Genomic DNA, 13,157 nt, shown 5'->3' with positions numbered 1-13,157 from the left:
CACCTTAGTCAAAAAATCAAATGTAGCATTGTTGAAGTTTGTCATCATGGAAGCAAACATGCATCTTCAGATATGACAGCACTTAAAACATAATTTAAGACAAAATCTTGCCAAAAACAGTATCTATGTAAGCTGTAAAGACTAGTTTCCAATTTATAGGAGACAAAGGGAATGTGAAACAAGGAATGAGAAACATCATCACAATGAAACAATCACACAAATTCTGATTACAGGACATTTTATAAGATAACAGGCTTGTTCTCAAAAAGTCAATGTCACAGGGAAAAATAGTTGAGAGGAATATAATAGATAAATAAGGACTATATGCAGGGCATGGGCTCTATAGGTTGAGTGGCCATTTCTTGATTTTGGCTCAGGTCATGATCTCAGAGTCCTAGGATCAAGCTCTGCATCCATCCGGCTCCAGGCTCAGCAGGAAGTCTGCTTGAGATTCCCTCTCCATCTCCCTCTGCCCCTCCCCTCACTTGTGCTCTCTCTCTCTCAAATAAATAAATTAGAAAAAAAGAAATTTGGAAATAAAAAATAGAAACTATATGGACAAGCTTCAAATACAACCTGAGTGAAGAACAAATGAGTAAAATAATTTAAAAGAGAAAATTAAATATATTTGAAAATGAAATAGACATTAGATAATATAGGAGACTATGAATTCCTAGTCATGTTGTAGAATTAAGATTATGTAGAATAATGCCCTATTCTTGGGATATCTAATATCCAGGAGTGAAATCATGATCTCTACAACTCAATTTCAAATGCTTCTTCAAAATGCAGATGTATGGGGATGTAGCAATGTGGCAAAAAATTAAATCTAGGTAATGGATATTTGATGTACCTTTCTTTTAGCTTTTCTGTTTGTTTGAAATGTTGATGTCAGTTTGAATTTTAAACGTGAAAATGCTGAAACAAAGCTAATGATGATGTTCTATGGGTTGCCTGGGTGGCTCAGGTGGTTGAAAAATCAACTCTTGGTTTCAGCTTAAGTCATCATCTCAGGGTCCTAGGTCTGCCTCTGTGCTCAGCAGGGAGTCTGCTTCTCTCCCTCTGCACCCCCACTTTCACTCTCTCTCTAAAATAAATAATCTTTAAAAAAGCTAATGATGGTGTTCTAGAAAATCACCCACCAAAGCTATGTTCCATGTACATTTGTTATTCTATACTCTTATGAAAATTCTCTATCCTGTAATATTATTCAAATAACTATCTACTCTCCTTTTCCAAACCTGATGTAAATTCTAACAGGTGACTAGCATGAAATGTGTTTGAGGGCCCCAAATGGGGATATAGTTACAAAATTTTAAGCCCATTGTGTAGATACTGGCTTGGGAGTATCAAGATTTGGGTTCTAACAGTTATATTTCTGTGAATAGGTATATTGTTTGCCAAGCCATTGGAATGCCTACATAGACTGAGTCTCAATTTCATTTCATTTCAAGAGATCTTGACTGCATGATCTTCCACTTCTAACAAATGAGTCCTGGCTATGAATGTGTATAATATAGTAAAATACAACAAGGTCATAGCATAAAAAAATACAATGAAATACAATATAGACATAGCATGTTTAAAATTTGGATCTGCAACGCATAGTGCAGAAATCACAGAGCCCTTTTGATGCATTTACATTTTTCACACTATAGAAAAACTGAAATCTGGCACAAAGTTATAAATATTTAACAAGCAAATGCTGGCATACAAAAGAGTCCTGCAACACAAGTGTGTGAAGCTGCATTGAAGGCAATAATTAGACAGATCAAGTGACTTTACGTCCTGGAAAATGAAGACAAGTAGAGGGAAGTGTGATTCTGTGAATTTCATGAAAGTTGTCGGTAGTCCAATAAATGTTATGGTAAATCCAGCGATCATGAAACAATGTGTTTTCCCCTGAATCCTATGGCACAGGTAAGTGTAAGATTAGTACCACCATCAACAGTGGTGTCAAATATCTGTTACAAATCACCTTGTTATTGAATTCCTCAAATGCACCCACCAACAACCCATGGGGCAAAGGGCCCTGATTTCAAGGCTTTCAAAAATACTTCAGCTGTAAGATCATTAATCCTCTGGGGACCTTTGGAGCTTTTGGATCATATTGAACAAAGTGGTCACATATGCTAGTGCTTTCCACATTTTACTCAAAAGTTGATTTGGAAAGGAGTCCTGAACATTAGATAGAGTATTGATCTTCAGCAATTAAGGTAAATACCACAACAGCGCCAGGGTTGCTTAGAAGTTTAATCTACCAATTTGATTCCTTCCAACAAGTGACTATTGCAGTGAGAGGCTGACAATTTTGAGAAGTCTCTGAACTCATCAGTTTTCTTCTAACAGAATAACATTAGATGAATGAGGAAGCCAAACCAAGTGTATAGCCAAGATAATCAACACCTAAAAGGTAAACCATATTAAGTAGCAAATTTTTAAACTATGTCTTCAAAATTTTGACTCAGGGTCGGTCAGAAGAAACTAATTTAATGGGCAATGTTTTTTTTAAAGATTTTATTTACTTATTCATGAGAGACATAGAGAGAGGGGCAGAGACACAGGCAGAGAGAGAACGATCCCAGGACCCCGGGATCATGACCTGAGCCCAAGGCAGACGCTCAACCACTGAGCCGCCCAGGGGCCCCTAATGGGCAATGTTTTACAACAAGAATGAAAAATGATGACAATGCAAATCCCAAGTTACTTCCTGATTATTGCACAATTTTGGCAAGTCTTTAAAAGTATATTTAGGTATACTTAAGTACACTTAAAAGTATATTACATCAAAAGATCCTCTTATATAAGTGTTTCATTTATGATATTTTTATAGAAAATGTTTTTTCTTTTCCACTTTTAATTTTAGAGGATTCTTGCTTTTCTCATTGTTCATTCATTCAACAAACCCTTATTGAGAACAGACAGACATAAATGAAACATGACCCCCATGTTAGAAATATTAATTGGGTTCTGAGATTAGAGGAAAGACATCTAATCCATGTTAGGTAAGTATGTGAGCAATGGAAAGAATGAGCAGAGGATTGCGATAACAGGTGACACAGCAAGATGGACGTGTCGGGGGTAGGAGTAGGCAAGCCTCAGGATGGAGGCCTGGAGGACACTGTTCCAGGGAGAAATAGTGGGATCCAGAAAGGGGTGGTAAAATAATGATATATGTTTGGTAACCTATGAGTAGTTCAAAATGTATGGAATGGACAAAGGTATGCAGAGGTAATTAGGAGAACAATCTCACAGATTGAGAAATGATTAAGAAAGACTTTGTAACCTATGAGGGAAGTTGGACTTCATCCTGAGAACAAAGAGTTATCTCAAAATGTTGAAGGGATCACCTGGGTGGCTCAGTCAGTTAAGGGTCTGCTTTCGGCTCAGGTCATGATCTCAGGGTCCTGGGACTGAGCCCCATGTTGGGCTCTCTGCCCGGAGGGGAGTCTGCTTCTACCTCTCCCTCTGCCCCTTTCCCTTGCTTATGTGCACACTCTCTCTTTCAAATAAATTAAAAAAAAACTTGAGGGAAGTTATTAACATGAGTAGATTTCACTTTAGAAAGAAAATGCTGACTTTTGGGCAGAGGTTGAAGGGGGTGGGCCTAGAGATCTGCTACAGGGTGTTGCTATGATGTGAACAACCAAAAAAAAAAAAAAAATTAAGTGTGAGTTAAGGCAGTGGCTGAGAATGGAGAAAGAAGAAATGGGTTGAAAAGAGCAATAAACTCACAAATAGGTTTGTTAGTTTGACTATGTGAAGGAATCCAAAAGCGGATGGGGCATAAAACCTGTGATGAGAGATATACATACAAATTGCAAAAAAATCAATGCATGACATTCTTCAAGCAGTTATGTTTCAAAATATTTTCCCCTGGTAGATAGTGTTCCAATCAAAATGTCAGCAAAGAGAATACAAACCAAACAAAATGAAAAGCAAAACAAACTTCCATTGCTTCATCTGCCTTATTCCCCTTTCCCAGAATAATGCATTCTTTCAAAAATATATCAACGGGAGAAATTTAACGTATAATGTACATCTGCACCTGATTTTGTCAACAGGACGTATTTTACAGCATGTATCTTTAAAATGTGAAATTTATAGTGCCGGATAAGGTAATAAAAACTTCCTCAAAACATCAGTTAGTTTTTTCTTTATCAAACAGAAAAAGCATATGTAAAACAATTCCATGAAATGTAGAACTCTGGCCTATTGGATTGCTCTGATTCCAGAAATCATCCTCAATCAATGACTGTCTGTGTTGGGCAATAAAAGACACTTCTTTAGGGGCAGTAACCCAACATGTGGGCCCCTGGGCTGAAATTTGGTGCTGTCAGTCCTCCAATTTCTACCCCCATTTTCCACAGTCACACAGGCATGCTAAAGATGGGATCAAAGGAGCAAGGACTTTTGCCTCTGAAATTCATGGTCCTGGCATTCATAACTTTCCCCTTTTAGTTTTCTTGAATTCCCTCGCCATCCTCTCACTACTCCCTCATCTAGAGGAATACAATCCCTGTATGGGGTTAGTCTTCAGTGTTCCCAGGAAGGGGACTCTTAGGGGATACACTCTGTAGGGAGAGAAATCCCAGAGTCCTCAATGAGTCCCACATGGAAGGGAAGACTCTGTCTCCTCCAGCATCTCAGTTCCCTTTGCTTTCAGTTTTTTTTTTTTTTTTCCTTTAGTTCCAAACTTTGGGGACAATGCCATGTTCTTTCTTCCAACATAATTTACCTTTCTGCTTGCCTGAGCCATCACCCACAGTAGGAGCCTGACAAGCAGAGTAATTAAGAGTCTGAACACTAGAGTTTGGTAAAACTGGGTTCAAATCCAAGCTTTTTAATTTCCAGCTCAATAGTTTTGGATAAGCCCGCTCCCATTCGTTTGTCTCATCTATAAAATGGGAATGGCAAAGGCCCTCTTCTCATAGGTTTCTAAAAGTAAGTTTAAATAAGTCATTTCATGCAATATACTTATCATACGGCATAGCACTAAGGAAGTGCACATGACTATTAATTCCAGAAGTGGCTTTCTTTCTATCTAGACCTCTGGCTAGTTTCTTTGAAACTGAAATCCAGACTTAATGCAGTCCTAACCTCTTCTTTCAGGAATTCTCTGATTTAGCTTCTCTGTTCTTATTTTTAATGTTTCTCATCAGACCAACTGTACTTAACTGATACCTACCTCTTCAATTGTCATCATCCATTATGATTTAAGTTTGTTTTGCTTTGTTTTTCATTTATTTGTTTATATAGTATCTTCTCTAAAATTCCTGGGTTTCATTAAAATTTTCTCCCTAAAATATTGGCCCATTTCAGGGAAGAGTTTCACATCTCCTCTTAGACATTAATTCTCCCTCTCTTCTTCTGTCCATCTATCTTGCTCCTTATTCATTTATCCACTCATTTGAGCTATGGTAATCATGTTTTTCTATGCTCAAGTAGTTCAAAATATAGTGGGGAAGACAAACCAAATATTGTGATGAGTTGCAATGAATTTCAGTATTAAATTAGATCACATGTAAAGTGTTTACTTAAAAGTGCACTTGGCAGATAGAAAGGATCATCAAAATTAGATATCTTATATGGCATAAAGAACATCAATGAGCAGAAGCTTATGATTCTTGATTTATGGGCTTAAGGATGAACAGAAGATTTCTGGGAATGGGAGAAGGGAGAAAGTCTGCATTCCATGTCAAGGAAACAATACCATGTGTAAAGGCAAACGTAGTGAAATGCAGACTAACACAGCATCGAGTTTGAGAACTCCAAGTACTGCTAGAGAATAAGGTTGAAGAAGGAGGGGGTGGATTGGTAGGGGCAGGAGGTAAGGCTGCTAAGGTAGGCACGTATCAGATAGCAAAAGTCTCCTCTATGCTATGCCAAGTATTGCATTTGAATTTGATTCTGGAACAGAAAGAATTGCTTCCAAATTATTACATGCCTATTCTGCAACAGATGGATGGCATCACAGACACTTGATGTTTATTGTCCTATTTAAACTTCAAGTGAAATGCAAGGTAAATAGACATTGGTCTTATTTTGTTGATATGAAAATCAAAGTTGCAACTTTTATAAAAATGATACAGCCAGGATCTGAACAAACATCCATTTGATTGCAAAGTTCATATCCTATTACACCACATTTTGGAAAGGATTGGACTATGTGAGGAGTAGCACTCTGTCATGTCATAAGCAAAGGAATACGGTGAACAAATTTGTTTTTTAACATCCTAACTTTGCAGCAGTGTGGAGGATATATTGAAGAAAGAAAGTCCATGAGAAGCAGAAAAGCCCATTCAAATCTAACATAGTGATCTGGTGAGAGGTGTAAGAGTCTAAGCAAAGATAATGGGAGATCTAAAGAAACCGGTGGATCTGAGAGCTATTTGAGAACTATAACTGGGACCCTTAGCATTCTCAAACTGTTCACTGACATTGTGTCCTATAAACTCAAGTTAAGGAAGTCCATCATCTTACCATAACAATCGATGGGCAAGAAGAAAAGAGAAAGAGAAGGACAAAGAGATCTGGCTTCAACTGGTAATGAGTGCTAGCAAAAATATTTTGAGAATAAATTTTTTAAAGTAACATCAAGCTATAGCTCAAAACTCAACCCATCTGGGGATCCCTGGGTGGCTCAGAGGTTTAGTGCCTGCCTTTGGCCCAGGGCACGATCCTGGAGTCCTGGCATGGAGTCCTGCATCGGGCTCCTGGCATGGAGCCTGCTTCTCCCTCTGCCTGTGTCTCTGCCTCTCTTTCTCTCTCTGTGTCTATCATGAATAAAAAAAAAACAAAACAAAACAAAAAAAAAACTCAACCCATCTTTGATAATGAATTAGAGAAGTAATCCCTGGGCTAGCGAATGAAATGAAATCAGAGGCAGGTAAAGTATAAATTCTTAGAAGGACTCTAATCAAGGGAGAAAGTTATAGTTTGCCACAGTTAGTAAAAGAAGAGATCAGGGTGGGTTATGGAAGCTGTATATTAATGCACAGACTGAGAGTTTTATGTTACCTTACAGGAAGTCTTCATTCAACTCAAATGCTTACCCAGTGTACCTGTATGCCCAATAAAGTGGCCCAGCAGTGATAAATGCCCTTTCTGGCATCCCAGTAATGATTTTAAAATGCATATTTGGAGCTTTAAGACCATGCTGAGGGGCAACTGGATGGCTCAGTAAGGTAAGCAGCTGCTGTAGGCTCAGGTCATGATCTTGGGATCCCAGGATCCAACCCCGCATCGGGTTCCCTGCTCAGTGGGGAGTCTGTTTCTCCCCCTTGACCCTCTGCCTCTCCCCTGCTCATGCTCTCTGTCTCTCTCAAATAAATAAATAAAACCTTTTTTTAAAAAAAAGAAAGATCATGCTAGGAACACTTTAAATTTTTTAATACACATTTTGACTTATTGAGAGTCTGTTTTTTATTAGCATTGCTTGTTTTCCTTTAAAAACAGACTGAGTGTGCTTTAGAGAAATGGGTCAGAACTTGTACAGTGACATGCACTATGGTGGTTATTCTTATGGTGTTGTGGGGAGGGAGCTCAAATGTCTCGTAAACAAAACACGAATGGTCTAGCATCTCCGGGTGATTCAAGAGGAAGCTGAATGTTGTCGTATCTGCTGGGAGGAACAATTCTAATGGTAGAGTTCAAACAGGGATGGGAAGGACAGTATCTTAGACAAATTCACACGCAGATCATAAACCCAGACACTACCTTCAAATGACCTTTTAATGACATCATACGAAAACAAAACAAGATAGCTTATAGGTAGCATTCCGGCAGTACAACTACATTGTTTTCCATGGCCTTAGATTTTTTTTTTTTTAATAACACAGTCTTGGTTGTGAGTAGGCAAGTATCGTCACTTCACCACCTCGGGCATATTAAGGGAGACATGCACTTGGCTTCCTTTCTCAGTCCATGGCGCAGATTTCAGAAAGGCCTGAGAAAGGCTTCCAAAATTGTGAGGGATGAAAGAGGACTGCCCCTACAATGTCTGAGGAGTGGCTTTGTATGTTCTCTGATGATTAGAGTAGAGGTGCTTGCCCTGGGTCACTCTAGAGGTCCTTCAACCGACTGCTCAGTTCTTCCCTGTTCATGATGCTGCTATGTAGACCCTGCGCTTTGTCTCTCTTAGGAGCAACTCCCACCTCCCAGGAGGGGCAGATACTTCTGGCATCCCTTTGTAGCTCTTCTTGCCACCAACCACCCCCCTACCCCAGCCTTGCCCGCCAACATTGCACATTCTGGACTTGGCTTCTACACTAATGAGAATGAACTATTACTTTATCAGCATAGACATATCAGATTTGCTTGGGCATGAACACAGTTCCCTGGAATCAGCAGTACCCCAAGGGCGCCAGGATGCATCGACCAGAGGCTGCTGAGAGATGTGGAACAAAAGTAAATTTTTCCTAATTTACAGTTTTTGCTGTGAGGTCAGATTGAGGCTATTAATTTGGCTACTTTATCCTTCATGTGCCCTGAGCTACCTGAGTAGCTTGGTAGTACAATGTACATTCATCGACGAACAACTTGGGAAATGAGCTGTGTTAATAACTTGAACACATATTTGTGTGATATTTTCTGCAACAGGCCTTTTGCTAGGCACTAGTAAAATTTGACCTCAGACTCTAACCTTTTCCTGGAAGAACTCCAAACTGGTGAAAGCTCAAACATATAAGAAAACTATATGTTTTCTTATAGCCCCAAAACTATAAGAAGGTGGAACATAAAAAGTAGTAGAAGAGAAAAGTGAAAACAGCTTTTCATTGGGTTACTTTTTCCAGAGGTGGTTGCTTGCTTTTCAGTGACATTAAAGGTATAATTCAAGACACTGGCAGGCGGGTGGGGATGGCCTTTGGGAACATCAGGACGGTACATTAACCATGCTGTCCAGGCAGTGTCCTAAATACTGGGTCTCAAGTAGCATGTGGCCTCCTCTAGATTGAATCACTCATGAACAGGTGGGAACATGACCATGAATGGGAGTAATTTCAAGTTTGAGAAAATCATGGAGGGGCAGTTGTCTCGAATGGGCAGAGGTTGGACGACTACACAGCTTAGAGGCTGTATCGATGCTCTTCTATAGTCTAAGCTGAGCTTAGTTTTCAACACTCATCCTTCATGTGATTTCCTCACATGTACCCTCGTGGAAGTTTTTGTGCCATAAAAATGAAAAACTTGCTCCATCCCTTAGAGTTCATGTCCTTTCTCCCTGGTGTATTCCCTTTCAAGTCAGTAAATAAGTTCTTCCTAAGAACAACATGAAGTCACTACTTGAACAAACATCCTCATGGGCGACCAGGAAAAACATTTGTATGCATCATCTTTCCTACCAAGATTGCTGCCTGGGCTTCCCACTTTAGTTTGGACCCACAGGCTAATTTTATGTTCCTAGTTGACCTGGTCTCTCTGCAGGCATTTATTAAGTGATCTTGGAATGATAGGATATGTCTCCCAGTCTCTAGAGTCTCCAATTAGCTCTTCCTCTCTCAAAAGCATCTCTTTTGCTGCAACCGGTTCCAACCCCCACCCCCCAACCTCCTTTTAAAATCTCTCTTCTACTCAGTATTCCTTTATCAATGTCTACTTTCTGGGCTGGCCAGAAGACCAAGGTGTAATGATACCTTAAAGTAGTCTTACCAAGGTTATTTGCATTCAAATAAAATTTAGAGTGTTACACAGAAGGCAGTGCTATCCAGAGGCAGAAGTGTAGACATTAGTGAAGAGATGGCAGAGAACAGAGGGAGTGGGGGACAGTGATGAACCAACGCAGCCTTTCTCCTGCCTCCAACCATGATCAAATCCCCTATTCTAAGTGGACGGAGTAATCCTGTCTACACCCAGCCAGGCCCAGTGAGGTCACAACCAACTTTGATATCATATATTTTTTAATTACATCCTTCTCATACTTACACTACTTACGATTATGGAGACTATTTGCAGTTATGGGGACTCCTAACTCACAAGCCAGCCGGGGGAGGACTCATCTACCCGTGTTATGCAGACAATAGGTACTAGTCCTGGGCTTTAAGCCAGGACTGCCTCACACTAAAGCCCAGTCTCAGTTCATTATCTTACTTACCCTGCACTGCCTCAGGAGGAAAGGCCCCTTCTTTTGCTTTAATTCATTCCTTTTAACCAGTATCTTGCTGTCCCAAAATGCTTTATTGACTTTAACCTTATTTTCTAAGATTAAATTTTGCCTGTTCTTTTTATTCTTCCTTTAGTAGAAATAAATTTTACATCATCTCAGGTGTAAGAATACAAGATACTATCTTTCCACATCCTCTTTTGCAGAATAAGAATTCCTATATTCCCATTACTATTCATCAAAGTTACAAATGAACTCCCTACATCCAACCAGTTAATTGGTTAACTTTACTGTCTCCAAAACAATGTCTTTTAAACATAGCTAGAAGGCACTAATTACACATATATAAGAAACATCTTATTTTTATTTTGTAGTTGATTTTTAAATTTTAAAGCTAAGATTTTTTTATATTACTTTAATGACATATTACATATAACTAAGTAGTGACTGCTCAAGTTTAAATAGCGATTTTCAAATATTAGCTGTATGTATTAGTTTTATTTGCTTATATATTTTATGACTAAAATCGTGCACCTTATAAATATTTAGAGAAATTGAAAATCACAAAGTGTGTCATGATACAAATTGATGTATTTAGCTCCACAGACTGTAATTAATAAATAACCTGGCAATTTAGAAACTATAGTCAATGCTTTAAAATATCCCCTCTTTAAAAAAAAACTGCACAAAGAATCTACATTACTTGGAGACCTTTCAGAGACATAATATGAAAAAGTTAGACTTGACAATCGCTGTGAAGATTAAAATTTTCATGGGCCATGCTTTTGAGGGAGAACTGGAAAAGGAAGCAGAGCACTCCTTGCAATCATTTCTGCTCCCTGGGACAACAGTTTACTTGACTTCATTCAGGCCAGCATTGATAGCTCACTGATGTGTGATTTCAAATGTCCCATGGAGGATAATGAACCACTTACCAGCGAAACCTTTCCATATGACAAGCAATTTAATGTCTTAGACATAAATTAAATCTTGCCTAATATACAGAATAAATAATAATAGTCTAAATATATGGTACATGACAGGAGGCCCTGTTTTACCCATTCCTTCTAACAGATAATTGATCCAGAGGAGAGACAAAAGAAGGGACTCACTCTAAAAAATAAATGCTCCACAAAGCAATCTCATGCCTCACCTAATGCAATATGTTTCTCATGAGTCTTTTGTTACTCTGTAACATATTAAATTATCCTTTCAATTACCTTGGCAACTAAAACAAGAGCTCCTAATATGCTGATGACTTCTGGATGATTACACCAGCTGTCAGTAATAAATGATAATTAAGGTCTTTTAATTATTAAGCATGAGGCGAATATGCAAAGTGTTAATTTTTTTTTTTTAATAAAACTTGTGTCTAAAGCATACAGGAATCTTTGTACTGACAAAATTATCTTTCTTTACCTTAGATCTGCATTTGTGGTCCTTTTCCTGAGTCCCGTAGATGGCTAGATAAATTGCAGTAACCTTCAAGACATGTAGCACCCCCCTTTGCCCCCCACCCCGCCCCCCAGTTCTTTCCCTGGGTCTCTTTAGTTATCTATGTCGCAGAATGTGATGATTTGAAGCTGCATTTTTAGCCGGCTTACCTTCAGAACAATAGCAACAATAACAAAGAGTCTGTCCTAATAAAGGATCTGTGCACAGTCAGCTTAAGCAATGTAAAGTGTTCCTTTATTCTGCTTATTACTGGTTCCCCCAGAGGTTAACCATCTTAAAAGGCTGGCATTTAGACTGAGAACAGGAACAAAGCATTACTAGAAAGCAGAGAGATCTTTCTCCAGCACCAGCATCTCTGGTGTCCGTAATTCTTAAAAAATATAGCAACTCAACGAAAAAGAACCGATACCTTTGAATGAGAACATTCCAGCACAGGAGTATCGTTGTCTTGTCAGCCGCTGTGCAGAATGAGTTGCTTGGGCATGTATCCCACTCTTCTTAGCTACGGGGTCTGCTTGGTGGCTGCTGCCAACATGGGGAGCATTTACGACATGTATGTGGTGTTCGTCTGCAATAAAAGGAGACTAACCAGCTCAGCTTGGTGCTGCTTGCCTGGAGGCATCAGATCTTTAGACCCTCGCCATCTGATTGGCTGCTTCCTTGTCTCACTGTACTCCTCTGCCTTAACCTTCGGCTGTGTTCAATATATTTTCCCTAGGGAAATAGAGAATTGGCAGTTAGGGAATTAGTAGCAGGTTAAATTGAACTGGTTTTAGAAAGCAGTTGGTGTGATTTTCTATGAACATGTCTAATGCTTATTTTTCCAAAGTCCTACATAATCTACCCAGGAGAAACCTAGGAAAATGGATATAATTTAACAGTAGTAGTTCTACGTTTCCTCTCTGAAAATTCCTTGAGTTCAGCGCACACATAACAGAGTGCTGGAGTGTTCAGGTGGCTTCTTGCAGCACAGCATGCCTGTATAATCAACATTAAATCAAAACAGATGGGGATGACAGGCTATATTAAGAGGGTTATTAAAAATGCTGGAAGATGCGGTTCAATAAGGCAACTGAAGCCATCTCAAGAAAGCGTTATAAATCACTTACACAAAATGCTCTTACAATATTTATGGTTGCTTTTATATGGCTATGGTAATGAAAACATAAAGATCAATGACAGACAAATGATAAAGCCTTTGTTGACATCCCTAGAAGAAAAGTAACAGAAATATCCAACCTTTTGTTCTGTGAAGGAAGGCAAACTAAGAATTTAAAAAAAAAAGATAACCTTACCATCTCCTATCCACATATTACATTGAATTTTATACTTTGCTTAAGGACCTAGTACAGGATATTAAAAAATCTCCACTGGTATGTTTTTAAAATGAGAGGCTTCAAATGAAAGATGAATTGACTACACATATATAAGGTTTTCTCCCTCATAAAAACTAAAATTACAAATGTACAAGGACAAAAACCAATGAACCAAACAAACAATAACAAACAACCAAAAAAAAAAAAAGCAGGGAAAAATTGCAACCACATTTAGAAAACTAAAAGCAGATAGGTAGGTAGTAAGTGAACAGGAAAAGCTGAAT

At 38.7% G+C, this 13,157-nt stretch overlaps 1 protein-coding gene across 12 annotated transcripts in view; it reads right to left on the bottom strand.

Annotated features, from left to right (window-relative positions):
* Positions 1–12,272, bottom strand: part of SORBS2 (sorbin and SH3 domain containing 2) — a 344,412-nt gene extending 332,140 nt beyond the window's left edge. For 6 of the 12 annotated variants that reach the window (XM_072763729.1, XM_072763754.1, XM_072763727.1 and 3 more), the window contains exon 1: positions 11,967–12,177. The gene's annotated coding sequence lies outside the window, so the exon portion shown is untranslated. Of the gene's footprint in view, positions 1–11,966 lie in introns of all 12 variants that reach the window. The other 6 variants (XM_072763717.1, XM_072763724.1, XM_072763739.1 and 3 more) reach the window with 3 other exon arrangements.
* Between the last annotated feature and the right edge of the window lie 885 nt (positions 12,273–13,157).

The sequence above is a fragment of the Vulpes vulpes genome, chromosome 7, assembly GCF_048418805.1.
Source record: "Vulpes vulpes isolate BD-2025 chromosome 7, VulVul3, whole genome shotgun sequence".
Classification (NCBI taxonomy): domain Eukaryota; kingdom Metazoa; phylum Chordata; class Mammalia; order Carnivora; family Canidae; genus Vulpes; species Vulpes vulpes.
This window is presented reverse-complemented; position numbering and strand designations above follow the sequence as displayed.